The sequence below is a fragment of the Haemaphysalis longicornis genome, unplaced genomic scaffold (genome assembly GCF_048455015.1).
Source record: "Haemaphysalis longicornis isolate Haplotype H1 unplaced genomic scaffold, Haemaphysalis longicornis Haplotype H1 scaffold_4, whole genome shotgun sequence".
Taxonomy (NCBI): domain Eukaryota; kingdom Metazoa; phylum Arthropoda; class Arachnida; order Ixodida; family Ixodidae; genus Haemaphysalis; species Haemaphysalis longicornis.
In genome coordinates, this window is record NW_027526361.1 from 86,820,732 (window position 1) to 86,837,226 (window position 16,495).

General features: G+C 47.1%; 1 long non-coding RNA gene and 3 pseudogenes across 1 annotated transcript in view; 1 reads left to right on the plus strand and 3 right to left on the minus strand.

Annotated features, from left to right (window-relative positions):
- Positions 1-16,495, plus strand: part of LOC144178975 (uncharacterized) — a 120,317-nt gene that overhangs the window by 98,973 nt on the left and 4,849 nt on the right. The window lies entirely within an intron of this gene.
- On the minus strand, positions 7,470-8,693 carry LOC144178700 (uncharacterized; annotated as a pseudogene).
- On the minus strand, positions 8,778-9,944 carry LOC144178704 (uncharacterized; annotated as a pseudogene).
- LOC144178706 (uncharacterized) lies at positions 10,052-14,556 on the minus strand (annotated as a pseudogene).

Here is a 16,495-nt window from a genome sequence, read left to right on the forward strand (position 1 = left end):
GAAGATATTTTGAGATATAGCAGAGTTCGAGTTAACGAGGGATTAATTTGACGGACAGGCACCAGGAATGTTCTTCCCTTCCCCTTCTTGACTGCGCATGAAGCAAAAGCGGCGGGGCGCACATTCTATGCTGCAAAACGTTTACTGTTTTTTACGTTCCTATTTGGAACGAAAATACCAAAAGCCTTCATCTGGGATACCCCTACCGTTGAGGCGTGTACTGTCGTTAGTGGGCTTATTTTATTAACCTACTTTGTCGCAGGCACTTGGTAAGAAAGTGTGTACTGAAAACGAAGTGCCAAGTCTGCGGGACCAACTACTGCTTCCTGCATGCCAGGGGACGATGCCGCTGTGTTTACTACCTCTTGTAATTTGGGGGGACTTCTGAATCCGTCCGCGCATTTTTTAAAGTTTATTAGCGATCTCTAGGACGTTTTTACCGGTTGCTTCAGCGACAAGGAGCTCCACCATGACAGCGTTATGGATGTGCTGCAGCCATTATTCACAACAAACACCTTAACGGCGTTGGTTGCGACCAGCACGTGAGACCTTGACCGCAAATTTGGTTTGGTTCTGTATACATTTCGACACGGATTCATTTCTACATAAAATGTTTAAACAAGTTCCGTGATTACATGCGGAGGTGGGAGCAACACCTTGAACTTAGCCGTCGCTAATGATCGAGGGCGAGTTATGAAAATGCGTTGACCAAAAATGTCAATTTAAATCTCCATGTTACCGTTATTCCTAAACCTTTACATGTGTAGACTTTGTGCATGATTTCCCGCGTTACATTTCATTTGCTGGGCTATTGAAAATGAAAACAAAATGTGTATTTGTTCCAGTTCCGTTTATTTGAACCTCCATGTTAGCCTTCTTGAACCTTTACCTCTATAGTAGACGTGTTATATTTCATTTTTGTCGCGGTCAATATATCTTCTGATCTATGTTTTGCATTTGTTTTATGTGCGTGTAATTGTACTCTCAGCGTACTTGCGAATTAAATTTGTGTTAATCTGATTCAACTCCTTTCTTGATCGAATCAGGTGAAAGGTGGTGCCATTAATAGAACGTTGCGGGAATAGTTCTATGAAAGACGGTCATTGGGACAACTGAGCTAACTGAGCTAACCACTCTAAAAAGATCTCTCGCTTGCGCGTGTCATTTTCTGTTCGGCCACCACGGTGACCCATAATTATCCCAAGCGGGTCACTGCTTAAATACTGCTATAATAACAACTCACGCAATAAAAAACAAACGCAACAACTTACGATAGTAACCCACATAACTGCAGTCCGAGCGTAAATTGCAAGACAATAACTAAGAAATTTTTCTGAGAAGCTATCATCCCAGTCCTCATATTTTTTCGTGTCATGTCCATCAAGCAGCCCAATTGTAAGGACACAATCATAAAGCAATCATAAACTGGTTCATATTAGTCAATTCAACGCAAAATACGTTTTTATAGGACATTGGAATAGCGAAAATGTCGCTGCAATTACTTTATTTAGAATCCGTTACGAATGCTGCACTGAAGGAAAATCCGCAATTTTCCTTGTTGTCGAGCGGGAAAGGCAAAACTAACGCAAAATGAGCTGCAGCGTTTATTTTTCATTTCGTTACGCACAGTTCACTGTACCTACAGTACATTTCAGCAATCGGACGACCCGCAGAAAAAATTTCCAGCGCTCCACGCGTAAAGCGTTTCCTGGCCCGGCTGGCCGCGCGGCCGTGCGCGCGGCCAGCCGCCGCTTTCGCTTTCAATGGTCGTTGACTACAGCGCCGCCGCTATTTTCTGCGCGAAACGAGCACCTCTCCGGGCGGCCGGTCGGGCCACTCTAAAACTTCTAGTTCACTCTAGCCAGGCCGGCCAAGGTGTCTCAACAAATGGCGGCCTCCGTATCGGACGCGTTAGCTCCAAGCCAAAGTTCCCCGACATCAGCCGAGCGCCTGTTATTCGCAATGATTGAAGGTAATAATAGGTGTGCACAACATTGCGAACGTATTCCTGCACTTTCAACACTGGAAGTAGTTCGGCGAACAGTTCGGCGAACTTCGCAGCGTAAACGTGCGAGTCGTCGTCGTCTGAGCTGCTGTCCTCCTCGGCGTCGATTTCGAGCTGCAGAAGTAGCGGAGACGGCTCCCCTACACTCAACAGGCGTCTCCGTTTCGACATGATGCGGAGAATAGCATGAGAAGCAAAATCGTCGAAACACTCCCACAACTAACCGCTGTCGAGGCCTCAGCACAGAAAGGGAGAATTCAGCGAACGCCACCGACTGGGCATGCGAGCGGGGCGAGCCAGAGGCGAGCCGCGGCGGCCGGGGTCACGTGACCCAATCGCCTCCGGATTTCGGCGGCACTCCAACTTCGGAGTCAGAGCAGTTGGAGGTGCTCGGAGTGGAGTACAACGCTCTGAGACGACCAACCGAACATACGTCGAGCGCTCGATTTCGACCACCCGAACACGGAGTCGCTTTTCGGAGTGCTCTAGAGCGCCCTAAAACGACCACCCGAATACAGCATTAGTAAAGCTGGCAAACAAAGCAAACATAGCATTTTTTCTTTCATCAGGTGGTTTGAAAGATGTCGAATTTCATAAACATGTGCCCTTTTTCCTAAATGGCAAAAGAAAATGACTTATGTGCCCGTCTGGTGTGTTGAATGGGCACTTCAACAGTCCGTTCCGCAAGCACTTTATGAGCTGGGGAAAGTCCGATACAAAGTGTAAATAACGGCTTCCGTCAACTTGATGTTTCACTTTGCACTTCACGCTGCCACACGTTCCCCTTAAACTAAGCAAAAATACCAAAAATATGTAAGAGTGGGGATAAGGGACATAACAAAAGGGCATTTTTACATCAGACTAGGTGCATTGGCCAGGTTAAGCAGATCGTTTGCCAGCCAAGGTGGGGATTTTCCCAATCTGTTTAAGCCCAGTCAATGCCTGAGGGAAAAACTAATACTTGAGTTTATCCAAAGCCTGTCAGCGTACTGACGCACATAGGTGCATCGGCCTATTTGGCAGAAATGTCATTTGTTTATAAGCAAACACATTGAATGTAGCTGCCCAAGGTGTTATAGGCCAGCAAATGAAAGTCAGTGTCCGTAAATGCAACTAAAAAATTTTATAAAGGCGTGAAAGTAAGACTGCCATAACTTCACTCTGAACACAGAATGCAATTATGGCGGCTTAATAGGTATGAAAAAGAATGAAAGCTTTCTAAATGACGTTCCTTGGAAAGCTTTCTTCTCACACATGTTCGTCCCACATGTAAAAAGAAGTATAGAATGTCGTTTAATGTGCCAGAGCTACGCCTGGGCTGAGGTGGTGCACTGTAGTGGAGGGCTACAGATTAATTAACCTCCTGAGTATCATTTTAGTTCTTGCCTCACCCAAATAACTGCTCCTAGAAATAATGTTAAATAAACAGATATAAACATGCTAACGTATCCCGCTTAGTTTTGTTAGGTGGCAGCAGGACAAGGGACATGTGACATGCTTGAAGACAATGCGCTCTATTTACAAATCGGCCATAACTGCCCGAGCAAGGCTGCCAGCTAGTCACTCCTTTGTCGTCGTCGGTGGTGGGCCAGCATGGCGCTATGCCGCATTGTTTACTTCTGCGTCTCATGGCATCCCCAGTTGAGAGAAAGAGAGAGAGAGACATTTAATAGACCCCTGAGGGGGACGATGTGCTTAGAATAAGAGTAAGGGTTCGTTGAAGCCGTAGCAAAATGGGCATTGCAGTGAGGATAAGCAGTGTGATGATATACTAGAGTGGAGAATCCATTTCCTCCATAGGTGACGATGATAGCCTTGGTGATGTGTGGCCCTGCAACAGAGAAGTCTTCAAGGCTATGACAAAGAGTCTCAAGTTTTCAGAGTCACATCGGACAAGCTGTGGTCACGGTATCGTTGGATCGTCTTGTGATGGCTCGTCTTGATTGGATTCTCGTGAACACGTTCTGCTCGCTGCAGGAAGGGCTGGGGCTGTCCTACTGGGCTCTCGCGTACTCACGACATTTGCATTAAGGCAGAGACAGTGCGAAGCTTTGGGCTACAGTTGGGTGACTCCGCCACCTTCACGAAAGATGTTGAACCTTCACCAAAGACATTAAACAGCCTGCCTTCCTGCCTGCAGGCAGGCAGGCTGTTCAAAAGTTGATTTTAAACGGAATCTATTTACATATGATTCACAAGAATCGCAGTTTGATAGTCCAGGCGGTTTGCACGGTAGCCCACATCAGTACATCTTCTTCCTTGACGGCTGGCTAGAGATCATGATGATGTCCCACACAAAATGGTGCATACCTGCACAGAGGGATTGTCACATTCACCTCAAGCTCTAAACACTCATATTCATTCTTATAAGCAATGCCTTGTAGCAATATGCTTTGCGATACAAGGGTTAAGCGTCGCCACTACTCTTGGAACAGAAGGAATTATGCTGTTCAGTATCCCGATGTGAGGAAAAATGGTTTAAGTTGTCAGGCGTGTGACCTGGGGAGGAGGAGGAGTGAATGAAGAGTGAATAAATTGATCGAGCACCAGGTGCAAATGTTAAGGCACCCACCCAATGGGGCATCCCCGAGCAGCCTAAGGCCATGGCAGGTGTCGAACACCATGAAAATGTCCTGCTGGTCATCCATCGGATTGGGGAAGTGTGTCTGGAGGTCAAAACACTGCTTGTGCACTTGACAACCCAGAGTCTTGGCCATCGCCACGTTGGCCCCTAGGCAGACAGCCATGACAGCGAGCCCACACTCGTGCTCGTAATGAAGCAGAAGGTTTTTAATCCCAAAGATCCCGACGTTGGACTCAGGATGAGTTGTTTCGCAAAGCTGGCATCCGAGAGCTTCCCTGAACAGACTGAACAGACGTTCAGCTGGTGTGACAAAATCTCTGTATTCCGTTGGATAAAAATCTGCTTGATCTTGGGGAACTTCGCCAGCTTGCGGAGATCTGTGTTGGATGTGGACGATCGCGGCAAGATGACAAGACCTCCTGCAAGAGCAGCTCAGCAGACACTCCTAATCCAGTCCATCGTGTTAGATAAAGAGAGGTAAGTCGACGGAGGTGACTTACGCAGTGACCTAAAAACGCCTGCATTTCCAATTGCTGCAACAGATGGCGCTGCTGCACTGCGGGCCGTAGCAGGCCGCTGCGGGCTGCTGCGGGGAAAGCGCGGTGCGGGTTCAAGCGCGTGAAAAATGCACATTTTCTAGCGGGCTGGCCAGTTCATTGAACTTGATTCAAATAAGACAAAAGTAACAGTGCCATGTATTGCGAACAAAATGTCTCAAGTGTTGTCTGCTTCTCAGAAAGTAAACGTACCATAGCGTGTTCGCAGTGCAATGAAAATCTAGGATTTTTACCGAGTGAAATTGTTAGCATTGCGGTTAATTACGAATGTTTCGAAAACAGATTGGAGGCAGCTGTAGCGAGGCAGTAGCGATGTATCATTGGTACGCGTTCTCCTTGCTTCATTTATGCAGCCGATAAAGCAGGCTAAATTGTTCCTCATTCTTGCTGTTCGAGTACGTATCAGAAATAATGAAAACAAGGGAGTACAAGTTTTATAGAACTATTTACAGCAGTGGATTCAGGTAACATGAAAGAAATAAAGGACGGCATGCCTCATAATCATATGGTGTCCTTGGCACGTAAAACCACAGAAACAGCAACGGATAATCAGTCGCCTGTACGAAAATTGGACATTAAGCTTGGATTTCTTTCCAAGCTCTCGTATTTTGTTTGACCTTTCGTGCACTTTCTGTTAGCAGTACTGCCTCATTCTCATTGAGATATAACACAATATCTGGGCAATTATGTTGGTCTTGTGTGCGGCGCACTGGAACGAGAAATGAAAGTTATCCGTCACTTCATCCAGAGTTTGCTCGTAAGCGAACTTGCTCGCAGAGTGCTTCTGAAAGCAAGTTTCTAGGGCACAAACCAGATTAAACACGTGATAGTAGGGTGCAGCAGGTTTCCACGAGTCTTGCACAAAAGCAGATTCAGGCTTTTCTGAGGTCGTTCGTGAGACAAGCCCCAGCTTACATTGTAAACCAACCATGTGCCTCAGAAGCTTCCTACACAAATACCCTGTCACATAATAAACAATACAATCTTCCGCACTCGCACTTGTAAGTACATGAGCAAACGTATCTTCGTACTCTGCATCTGCATCAACCGGACCTTCAAGCTTTTGCTTCAGCTCCTCAAGTTTAGTTCCTTGGTCACAATTAACTTGAAAATCTTATGTGAAATCTGAGAGCGCCAGAAATTGAGGTTCGTTTGCATTCTGGACCTCGCAATTCCCAAGTTTGGGTGGCCTGATTAAGCTGTATATGGACAGCATGTTGTAAGGCTGTAAGAAAGTCGGCATCGAGAAATTCTCGTTCTGACCAGCAGCTTGGCGAATTATTCCAAAAAATCTCTCAAGTACATCCCGATTAAATTTGGCTGTTAGAACGTACTTAAAACCGCAAGTCTCAAGAAGATATTTTGAAAGGTCAATTGCAGACAGGATTGTCACACGCAAGCCCTCAGCTGTTGACTGTCGAGAAGTCCTCACGTGATATTCTGCCAGAAACAAGCTCCCTCTCCCGCATGGTCAACCAATGTAGAGGATAAGCTAGCACCCTCAAATCTTTACTGCCTTGACTCAGGCTGTCCTTTGGATGACTTCAGTTAAGTGCATCAAATAAGTCATTCATTCTTAGCGTAAAATCCACAGCGGCTTTCACATCTTGCAGACCAGACGCTCCTCTGCTTGAATAGTATTTAAGGTCCTTAGCTACACCTGCTGGACACTTGCGTGGCCAACTTGACTCTCATTTTATTTGTGCTAGATGGGTTCATGTGTGAAAAAGTGAGTTTTGGACACCCCCTCAGGTAGCCAGGAAGTTTGCTGTCCTCACATAGTGCGCCCACATTAGGTGACCCACGTTAGTCTGCAACATCATCTGTTTCAGGAGGCGATTTCTTGCACATTTGACCGAATGCGGGGCATCAGAGAGCACATAAGCACTGTTCTTATCGTCCGAAGGGTGAACGAACGAGTTTCTTGTGCACGTTAGTTCTCCACTTACGCAGAACTGCTTCCACATGGCCCTGTTGGTTGCAGCACCATCACACGATTGCTGCGACGAATACTCCTGCATCCTCAAGCAGCACAATAGCGTTCATTACTAGTTGTGCGATAACTGTCCCTCTTGTTCGTCCTTCGCTTGCAAACACAGCGACTGGCTGAGAGCACCTATCACCGAACGCATGAAAGGTGAACACCAGTCCATGATCCACAAGTTCATCCGAAGAGTTTGCCGCTTCACCAAAGTCCGCTAATCCTGCATACGTCATTGTCTTAGCTTTTAGTCTCATCTCTTTCCTTACTTGAATTTCATCGAACACCAATATGCCATAATCAGGGTTCATAGCGACCATGAAGAAAAAAATTCAAGGATTTTTAAGGACTTTCGAGGCCCCAACTAAGGATTTTCAAGGGCTTAAGATGCGGGCTCTTCTCCAGAATCTTCTTGGTTGTGCTTACAAGGAACTGTTTGCATTCCATCCTAAAGGCAAATATATCTTTGGCGCTCACCTTCGCGGCTTTGAGTACTTGTTCAGCAGCGTGCCCAATATCAACTTTCGCTGATGATACATGGTTATATGGGTCTGCGACGTCCATCTTCAGCATGCCGACAACTCCTGTGGAAGCGGACAGCACCGAGCACTTCACAAATCTCGCAAGAAGCTTCCTCACGAGGCACTCGAGATCTCTTTTCAAAAAGAACACCAGTGGTTTGTCCAGCTGATATTCCGTGAGGAATGGTTTTAGAATCATTGCGATGCCCAAAGCAAACTTCAGTTTGGCCAACAGCAGTGGGTCCTGGCAAAAGTCACTGAGCTGGATGAACGATGCACACTTTGGCAAGTTCACCTCTTTCTTTTTTCCACATGCGACGTACTTTTGCACGTCGCCCCACAGGGTAATGGCACGTTCGATGACGGGAACATTTTCTACCCAGCGATGAGCAGCGAAGTTGAGAGGAAATGTCACTTGGCCTGTCATGGTAGAGAAGTCTTCCCTTCGCGCTGGCGCATCATGAAAAATGGCACTGAGGCTTGAAAGGAGATTCTCTAGGCCCCACTTTCTGGCAACAATGCCCGCCCTGTACGCGTTATGTATGGTATGAAGTCCGCAAGTGCCAAGGTCCAAACACTGAACTTGATGGTTCTGCTGCAGGTACTCCTGCAATCCTCTAAAACACTTCAGGTTTACGTTGGGGCCATACATTGACAGCTGGACAGCTCTCTCCAGCGGTAAATCTTCCAGGGCACCCAAAGGCTTCTCTTAAAGGTCTTCAGCAGTTGAATGTCCCATGAACACCGACGTGTAAAACCTCGTGGTTACCCGCTCGGGCATTGTGCTCCAGTACCGCACATGAATGTCCATTTGTTTCCTCTGCAGGTAGTCGTTCAAAGACTCCTCGAACAGAACGATGTAACCATCAGACTGCTCCAATTCGCATTGTAGGCGCGAGAGAAAAAACGGTCTGAGACCATGGCACACCACGTAAGCCGATTTCCTTTCACTGCTGGAAAATGCCTTAGCGATTTCACTATCTGGGAACATTTTCTTGAAAAGGTCCCCTGTATGTGCTGACGATTTGTAGGAGTAGTTCTGTAGACATGCTGTGCATCTTTGCTTGGCCCTGCTTCAGCTCTTCAGTAAGAACATTCACACGTTTCAACAGGTGTTCTTTCGACCTTTTCAGCTCATTCCTTACTCTACGGAAAGCAAGCATTCTGTCACTATTTGGTACAGATGAGAAACGGAAGCGCTTGGTCGGTTTGGTTCCATTTCTTTTGTCAATCTCCCTCTTCTGACGAATCCGGAGTGTGCCAGGCAAACTTGAGCACCACTTGCATGGGCTGTTGTTTCCACGAACAAGCAGGGGACACTTTTTGTGTCGCCAACGATTGCACGCATCGACAGATGCGCTCTCTGGATGTGCCAGCGGATACACGCTAGCCTTTGGCTCTCCGCCACAGATGGACATCTCCTGCAAGCTTTGCAGAAACGTCTTGACATCTTCCGCTGTAGCAACGTCATCCCGGATGTGAAATGCATCGACTGATACGCACGTGCCTTCCCATCACAACTACTGCATGTTCTGGTCAATGTCAACAACCTTTGTTGTGACCAAATGACTGCTCTCTGCAGCAGTGGCGGCGTCTGTGCTCAGTCCACGCATCTTTGGGCTTGTGCTCCACTCAACCTCCTTGGCTCCACTGCATCTCTAGAAAAGCAAGGCTTCGGATTTCAACCGTGTCCCGCCTGTGACAGCCCCATGATATAGACTGAAGAACTGTGGAGGCTGATAGCTCAAACACGTTGTTAAAAACTTGCTGCCGAGACCCCTCGGCTGACGGAATGACTTCCGGAGCGTCAACCTGGAAGGGAGCGGCATCGGTGCTTTCACTGGATGAAGTTTCTGCACTATCACGGTCACTGTCCTTGGGATAATCTACTTCTTGAGCATTCTTGGAGCTATCAGCGCGATGAAGGCGCTTTTGCCTCGAGACGTCGGCAGGCTGCCTGACCGCTGGTCTCTTCCAATGTTTCACGAATTTGGAGAGGTGTGCTGGACAATCGGGAAATATCAACGACTGCGTCGTCAGATAGGCAGGCTTGGCGTGGGGTACTCACAAGGACGTTACCTTTGTACTCAGCCATTCAGGTCTTTGAGACAAAGCTAGGCTCGAAATGTCGCTCTCACACATGGTCCGACGCTTGAAGGATCCTATCCATCTGTGGAATGGCATGTTTCCAAAGTTTCAGGTGAGCTTCGTCTTTCGGGGCCGAAAATAGAGAAAACTTTTGCTGGCATGACTTGTAACCGGCATAACAATGTGGTACAAAGGACTTTCTTCCCATTGTCAAAAGACATATGTGCTGACCAGTCGAAAATACGACCAACCTCAAAGATGAAGGACGCGGTACCTGAAGGTTTGTCGTAGTTGGCATTGTTGGACAAGTGCCAGTCACAGATGGCTGTGCTGCTGTTCCAGTGACCTGTTACAAAATATTAGTCAGAACTAGCTTTAAGAATGAAAATGTCGGTTTCAGTACCAGTGTGCTGCCAAGTGCTGACAACACTGGAGTGCTGAATGGAGATGGCAGGTAGCTTGGTAGATGCATATCTAGAAAAGTCTCCTCTTCACTTTCAGGCGCAGTAGGGCTCCACACTTCGACAGTCTCATTTCTCATCCACATAGCCTTTATCATTTTGAGAAGATTAACCCGTCGGTTGAATTCCGCAGAACCACACTTGGCAATCAGATCAGCCATGTCTTTGACTAGAGACAGGGCATGGTTGTATTTGGTTCCTCTAGATGCTGTGCTGTAGTCTGGCAGTCTGGCTCTTCCAGCTGAGCATGCTGAAGGTTAGGTGTTCCGTCAAGTGTGCCCTGAACTGAAACATACGGCTGGAACGTCTTGTTCCATCTTGCGTTTGTTGCAGCTGCAATGTTGACGGGAAGCTCCTTCTGCTGTGACACAAGAATTATGTGGTGGCACAATGTTCCCATCGTGGCAAACGTTGTGCAGGAACAACGTGTTAGAGACTGGGTTACAACATTGACATTTTTCTCTGTGCTGACTGTGTAGCCAAGTCTACTTTCTTTAACAGATGCCTTACTCAGCCTCGCTCTTCCCTCTTCACGCAACACTATCTTAGTTGCGAAGGGCATTAATACTGAGGCAAACTGCTCAATCAAGTCGCAACTACTTTGGTATGTCACAAGAGCTGCTGTGCTGTTAATAGCATGCCTATGTTCTGCTTCAATTACTTTCATGCTGTGCAGCTTCAACATTGACCTCACAGTTGCGTGAAGTTTGTCGTTGGTGTTTAAGACAGCTTTCATCTTAGAATTGTGGCATTCAGCGCGATTGATCGTGTTCCCGAGGTTAAAATGCTTATCGCAAAGATAACGCACCCACGTGTCTTTGATGCCGTTCCAGTTTTTTCGGAAATAATCCTTAAAGTTTTCACTAGCTATGCGGTCAAGCTCTGCTCTAAGGTCATTGTAGGCCTCTTCATCTGGGGCATGAATCATGCGCTCAAGAAAAATGTTAAGCCTCTCTTTGTCAACGACATCTTTGCTTTGTGCCACAGCTTTTTTGAGGGTTTGACATGAAATTCACAAAGCTGGATAGCAGTTTCTGGTGGAAAGTGGTCTCTGATGGCCCTGGTCTCTATAAAATCTTTGTCAACGATGACACATTTTGTGCCTTGAACTCCTTGCAAGGTCCACAAATGTTTCCATCATTTTTCTCGTGAGCGTGGTCTTCACTGGTAACAAAGCAGTAAGCCACTACCTGGATTGCTCCGTTTCCATCCACCACCATAAAAACAAAAGAGCCATTTTGAGACTATTGGTTCTGTAGGTACCGTGAAGAAGTAGAACTTCTGGAAATTGGTGGAAAAACTTGGCCATCGTTGTAGCCTGAATAAACAAAAGCTCCAATTCCTTGGTTGCACTGGTTCTAATGGTTACTGCAGCTGTGGGATCTTTTTGGAAGATTTGCTTTATTTCTTCTCGGAGATTCTCAGCATCCGGCTTTTTGCAACCACTTAGTTTGGCGGTAGCGTTCTCAATATCCTTAGCTGTGAGAAGTTTTCCGGTCTTATTCTGCAGAAAGCTGCGCAGAAGGGAGGGGTTGCACTGAAGTTACTGGATCGGTTCGGTTGCCAGAAGGGCTTCTTCAGTGGTCAGACAATGGTTGTGTGGCTAGTGCCTGTAAACGGACTCGCTCACTTCATGATTATGATGTTCTAGGTGTCATGTGTCAGGGCACCCCCTGAAAGGGGGACGCATCACAATCCCCCCCAAAAAAAGGAAAGAAAAGAACAAAGGAACGGCCTTTTGAAGTGCGTGCCAATCAGAACGCTAGCGCCTAAAACCCGAGGAATCATGGGCAAAAGTGGCAGCGCACTGATCGGCCAATTATAGAACGCCGCGCAGGATACCAGTGGCGTGGCGACCCTATAAAGACATAGAAGAGGCAAAGAGCCAATGAGAGTGCGGGCCACGGGAGAGCCCAGAGGGGATAAAAGCGGGGCGCACAAAGAGAAGGGGGAGGCAAGAAACCGAAGAAACCAGGAGGCGATAGGAGCACGTGCGCTTCGATGAACGAGCCAGGGGGACGCGGCCAGGCCATCAACCGTGCCATCCAAGCCTGGGCGAGAGCGGGCCGACGTCACATCTGCACCGTCATCCTAGGTGCACCACGAACCTGTGTCTTTGTGGCCCTAGCGGCATCGGTCGGGCACCAGCGGCCAACGTCCACGCTCCGTCAATGTTCGTCTCGACGGCCCTGAAAGGCGACGGTCGTGCCAAGCCCACCTGGGACCTCCAGCGGCAGCCAGAGTGGCAGCGGCTACCAGGGGGTAGCCGCTGAGGAACCCAGTCAGGACACGCAAAGACCACGCCGTCCAAGGAGTGACCGCGCACATCAAACGCCGGCACCGAAACGAGACGAGGCCGGCTACCACCGAGTCGCGGCGACGCAACGGGTGCAACACGTCAGCACCGACGACAGTGGGGTAGGCCAGTCCATTATAGGGACATAGTTGTAGGACACAGCTGAGGAGTTGTGGTACGAGAGGAATTAACTAGAACTTGATTAAGGAGTGTATTTAGAGTGTACTTAGTGTAGGACTTTATTGTAGAGACTTTTGGGTTTCGATTTGAATTGTATATATTGAGCTGTTAAGTTATCGGTTTATATTGGAGTTGTGTTTTGGGATGGTTAGAGTTTTGAGCGTGTATCATTTGTGTGCAGTTTAGTCATTGTGTGCTTTGCGTTAGGGTTTTTTGAGTGTGCATTAAATGGGTGTTTTGTCAAACTCGTCAACGGCTTTCCGGTGTCCATCTCTCTTAGCTGGTTAAGACAACCTGACCATCCGTTCACGTGACACTAGGCACACTTTGACAACAACTAGCTTTTGTGTGTCTCTTCTCGCAGGGCATTGAACAGATGCTGAGCAGTTGACTTTCGTTGTTCTGAAATAATAAATGCATTGCAAATAAGATATACAGCATTTTGCTCTTTGTGCAAGGTTTTATTTTTAATACACTTCTTGAAACACTTGCAATGACACCTTAAAGAATGCATGAAAATGACATGCAACTGTACAACTGCTTTAATCCAAAGATTTAGCACCTCATTCCTTCTTGCGATTTTCTTTGTCGTGAAATGTTGCAGCTAACTGCAAAGAATTTGTGTTTAAAGGCAGTTTTTAAATTACTTGCTTACCGCGCCATAGAAAAGGCCCTGTGACAAAATGCGAAGAAACAGGTTATAAGGTTACTGTTACCCTGGTAAGCTTGAGTCGTGTAGCATCCGCAGTGTTGCATGCTGCTTGTGACATGGATAACTTACACATGTGTTCTAGTGCAAAAAAGATGCGAACACCAAAGAAGAATGCCAAATTTCTTGAAGCGCATCTTTTCTGCGCTATGAAACGTGCGCCAGGTATTTCGGTACCAAGTTGCCCAATTTTCTGCACTAATTGTGAGGTGGACTATAGGTGTCTTTGCGCGCCACTCGAATTCGGTAAAAAGAGCTAGACAAGCAAGGTACAAGTGTGTCAAGTTCTTTTTACAGCGGGGCTGTATATCCCTAGGATCCCAGGGTATTGCCCCAGTGGCAACAATTTACTGAGTGGTGTGCAGTAAGTGTATGAAAAATTTATAAATTAAAGTTCTAAGAGCCTGTCTACCCAACAATGCATTTGTGTTTAGAGATAAAGCTGACTTTACAGTAACTGATTACGAACTAGGTCCTGTAAGCTGGCTGCACAGGAAGCATGGCCATGTACGGAGGGAGTATGGTTACAATCTACCCTTTATACTCCTCCACCACCGCCACGCCTTTCCCGAGTTGTGCATACTCCTCGCCACGCGTGGCGTCTTTTTCTCTACTGTCATTGCGCAATACCGCACAGTCTTTGGCGGCCACCTTTTTGCGCAAAGTAGAGCCTGCGCTGTGATTGGCATAGCAGCACTATAATAAAGCGCCATTGTCTGCCCACCAATCGTGTGCCATAAGTCTGAAGCTAAATGGAGAGACGAGCTAGTTGGGGAACATTCATGAGTGAAACCTAAGCGCAAACAGACACAGGGACGAGAAAGGGAAACGACACCAGCGCTTGTAACATAGTCTGTAACCTAGAGATCAGGCCACTGTCATAATTTATTATAGCAAATGCCCAATACAGTAGAAGCTCGTTACTCCTAACCACAAGGGAAGTCATCTCGGTCATCTCTCTTGGCCTTCTGCAAAAGTAGCGATTGCGGAATTCCATCCAGTCATGACTTCTGCACGGACGGCAGCACTGGGCCTTCTTCCTCTGCGTCCTCGTCACTGGCAGCGACAAGTTCTGGGCTTCTGACCGGAGATATGATGCCCCGTCTGTCAGCACACCACACACCTCTGCACTCACACTCACGTCGACGTAGTCCCCAAAGAATGCGTCCTCCATGGCCGTTTTGGTTTGGATACCCCGGATTTACCTTTTCTCTAGGTTGTGCTCTCTGTTCCCCACCTGGCGCACACTTGTATAAGGCAGCAGCTGTGTTTCTTTGACCAGGTACCAACAAGCTGGCGCAGTGGGACGTAGTTTGAATTATCCATGGTGGAACCTACGTGCATTCGAATTAACGGGTGGGTGATCGTATTTCTGTTGGTGGCAAACGGGAAACAGGACACACCAACAGAGGTGGGGGGAGGGGTACAAAAGATGAGATTTCAGATTGGGAGAAAAAATTTAACGCAACATTTGCTCTCATTGAAAATCTTATATTTTGCACTAAGCCTTCACAGGCCGGGGGAACAATCCCACTCATGCATTTATTTTGAAGGTCCTGCTTCGGGTCTTCGTTGGTGTATCTTGCCGGCGACTGAATCTTTGTAAGCAGGACTTTATCCCGCAAGACTCAGTTGTAGAATTCTCTGCACTTGTACGGAAAGTTCAGCTGCACAAGTAAAAAAGCACGCATTGTTGATACAACAGGAGACTTCTCAGATGTCCATGTCGAGTTAACAATAAAAAAATGAGCTCCACTGGAGCCGTAGTTCCAGAAAAACACAGGGCCAGTTCCATGTTGCAGAAAATCTAAGCGCAGCATACATCCGCTGTTTTCAATTTATAGGCTTGTACCCATCTATCGGAGCCCAGATAGAGTTACAATCTTCTAGTTTTCTTTCAATGCTTTGCTAAGCAAGGGACCACTAGTGAAATAATGCCACTTCAAAGTCGTCTTTTGTTGTAAGCTCGAGAAATGACAGCAATTCTTTGGGGCTGCTTTGAATCTTCTGCCATTCTATCGTGAGCAGTACCCAGTTTCAGGTTAGCAGTAGCTCCAAAGCTGTCCTGCCATTCGTCACGATATTCTATACAGGCTCCAGAGTAGCCTCACACCACTTTAATAAAATCATTTTCTTTGGTGCTAGCAGCTTTAACAAGTTTCCCAAAATGACGTTTCAGATTTGTTCACACAAACAGCTTGTTTCCTGGCCACAAGCACGTCTCTTAGAGTTGCTATGTACAAGGCTGTTCCTGTAGCAGAAATGTCAGTATTTTCAGGGCCACTGTTGTTTAGAACATGTTTGCCTGGATCCTAGAAAATAGAAGCTACAGCTGAGTGCTTCGGTGTTCGAATTGTTTCAGCACTGCTGGTCACTTTTCCTGCGAGAGAAAATAGAAACACAGCCCTTCAAATACTTGCAGACTTTGCTCAAGTGCTGTCCAAGTGACAGGAAATTCGTCTTTCTATGCCACCAAACACAAAGAACACCCCAAGTTCTTCCACTCTCACGGTGCATATGTGAAGTACTAGTTAGTAAACCTTTACGGCGAAGCTGTCCATGTCGAAGGGCCAGCAGTCCACCCATGACTTTAGGCATTTGTGGACAATGTGGGCACCACAGCTAACGGCAACAGCGTTCCTTCACAGAGCTCTCCAGCTTTCTCCACATATTGTCCTGTCCCAATCACTTGGCACCTTTGAAGTTTGCGTTCGTGTTGTCTGAGGAAAGGCCCACTACCTGGGTCTGCGATACAATGCTTCTGCATAACTATTGAGATACAAAGATTGAAGGTCGGGTGTTTCGCCGCTGAGAGAAGAGAACTCCAGCGCTTTTGTTTGTACTCCGCTTACTGGATCGAAGAACCTCACCACCACAGTAAACACCTCGTGCTCTTTTCTGTTCGAGGTATCTGCACTCAGCGTGGCGTATGCATACGTGTTCAGACTTGTCACTTCTTCCAATGACAGTGGCGTCAAGACATTGCAGACTGTAGCTTTGCACTTGTTCGAATGTGCAGTCATTACAACGAAATGTCTGCCTGTGCCTCACGGTGTGGTAGGCGAATAGTGCCATAATCAGAGTTTTGAACGAAAAACGATAAAACGGTCACT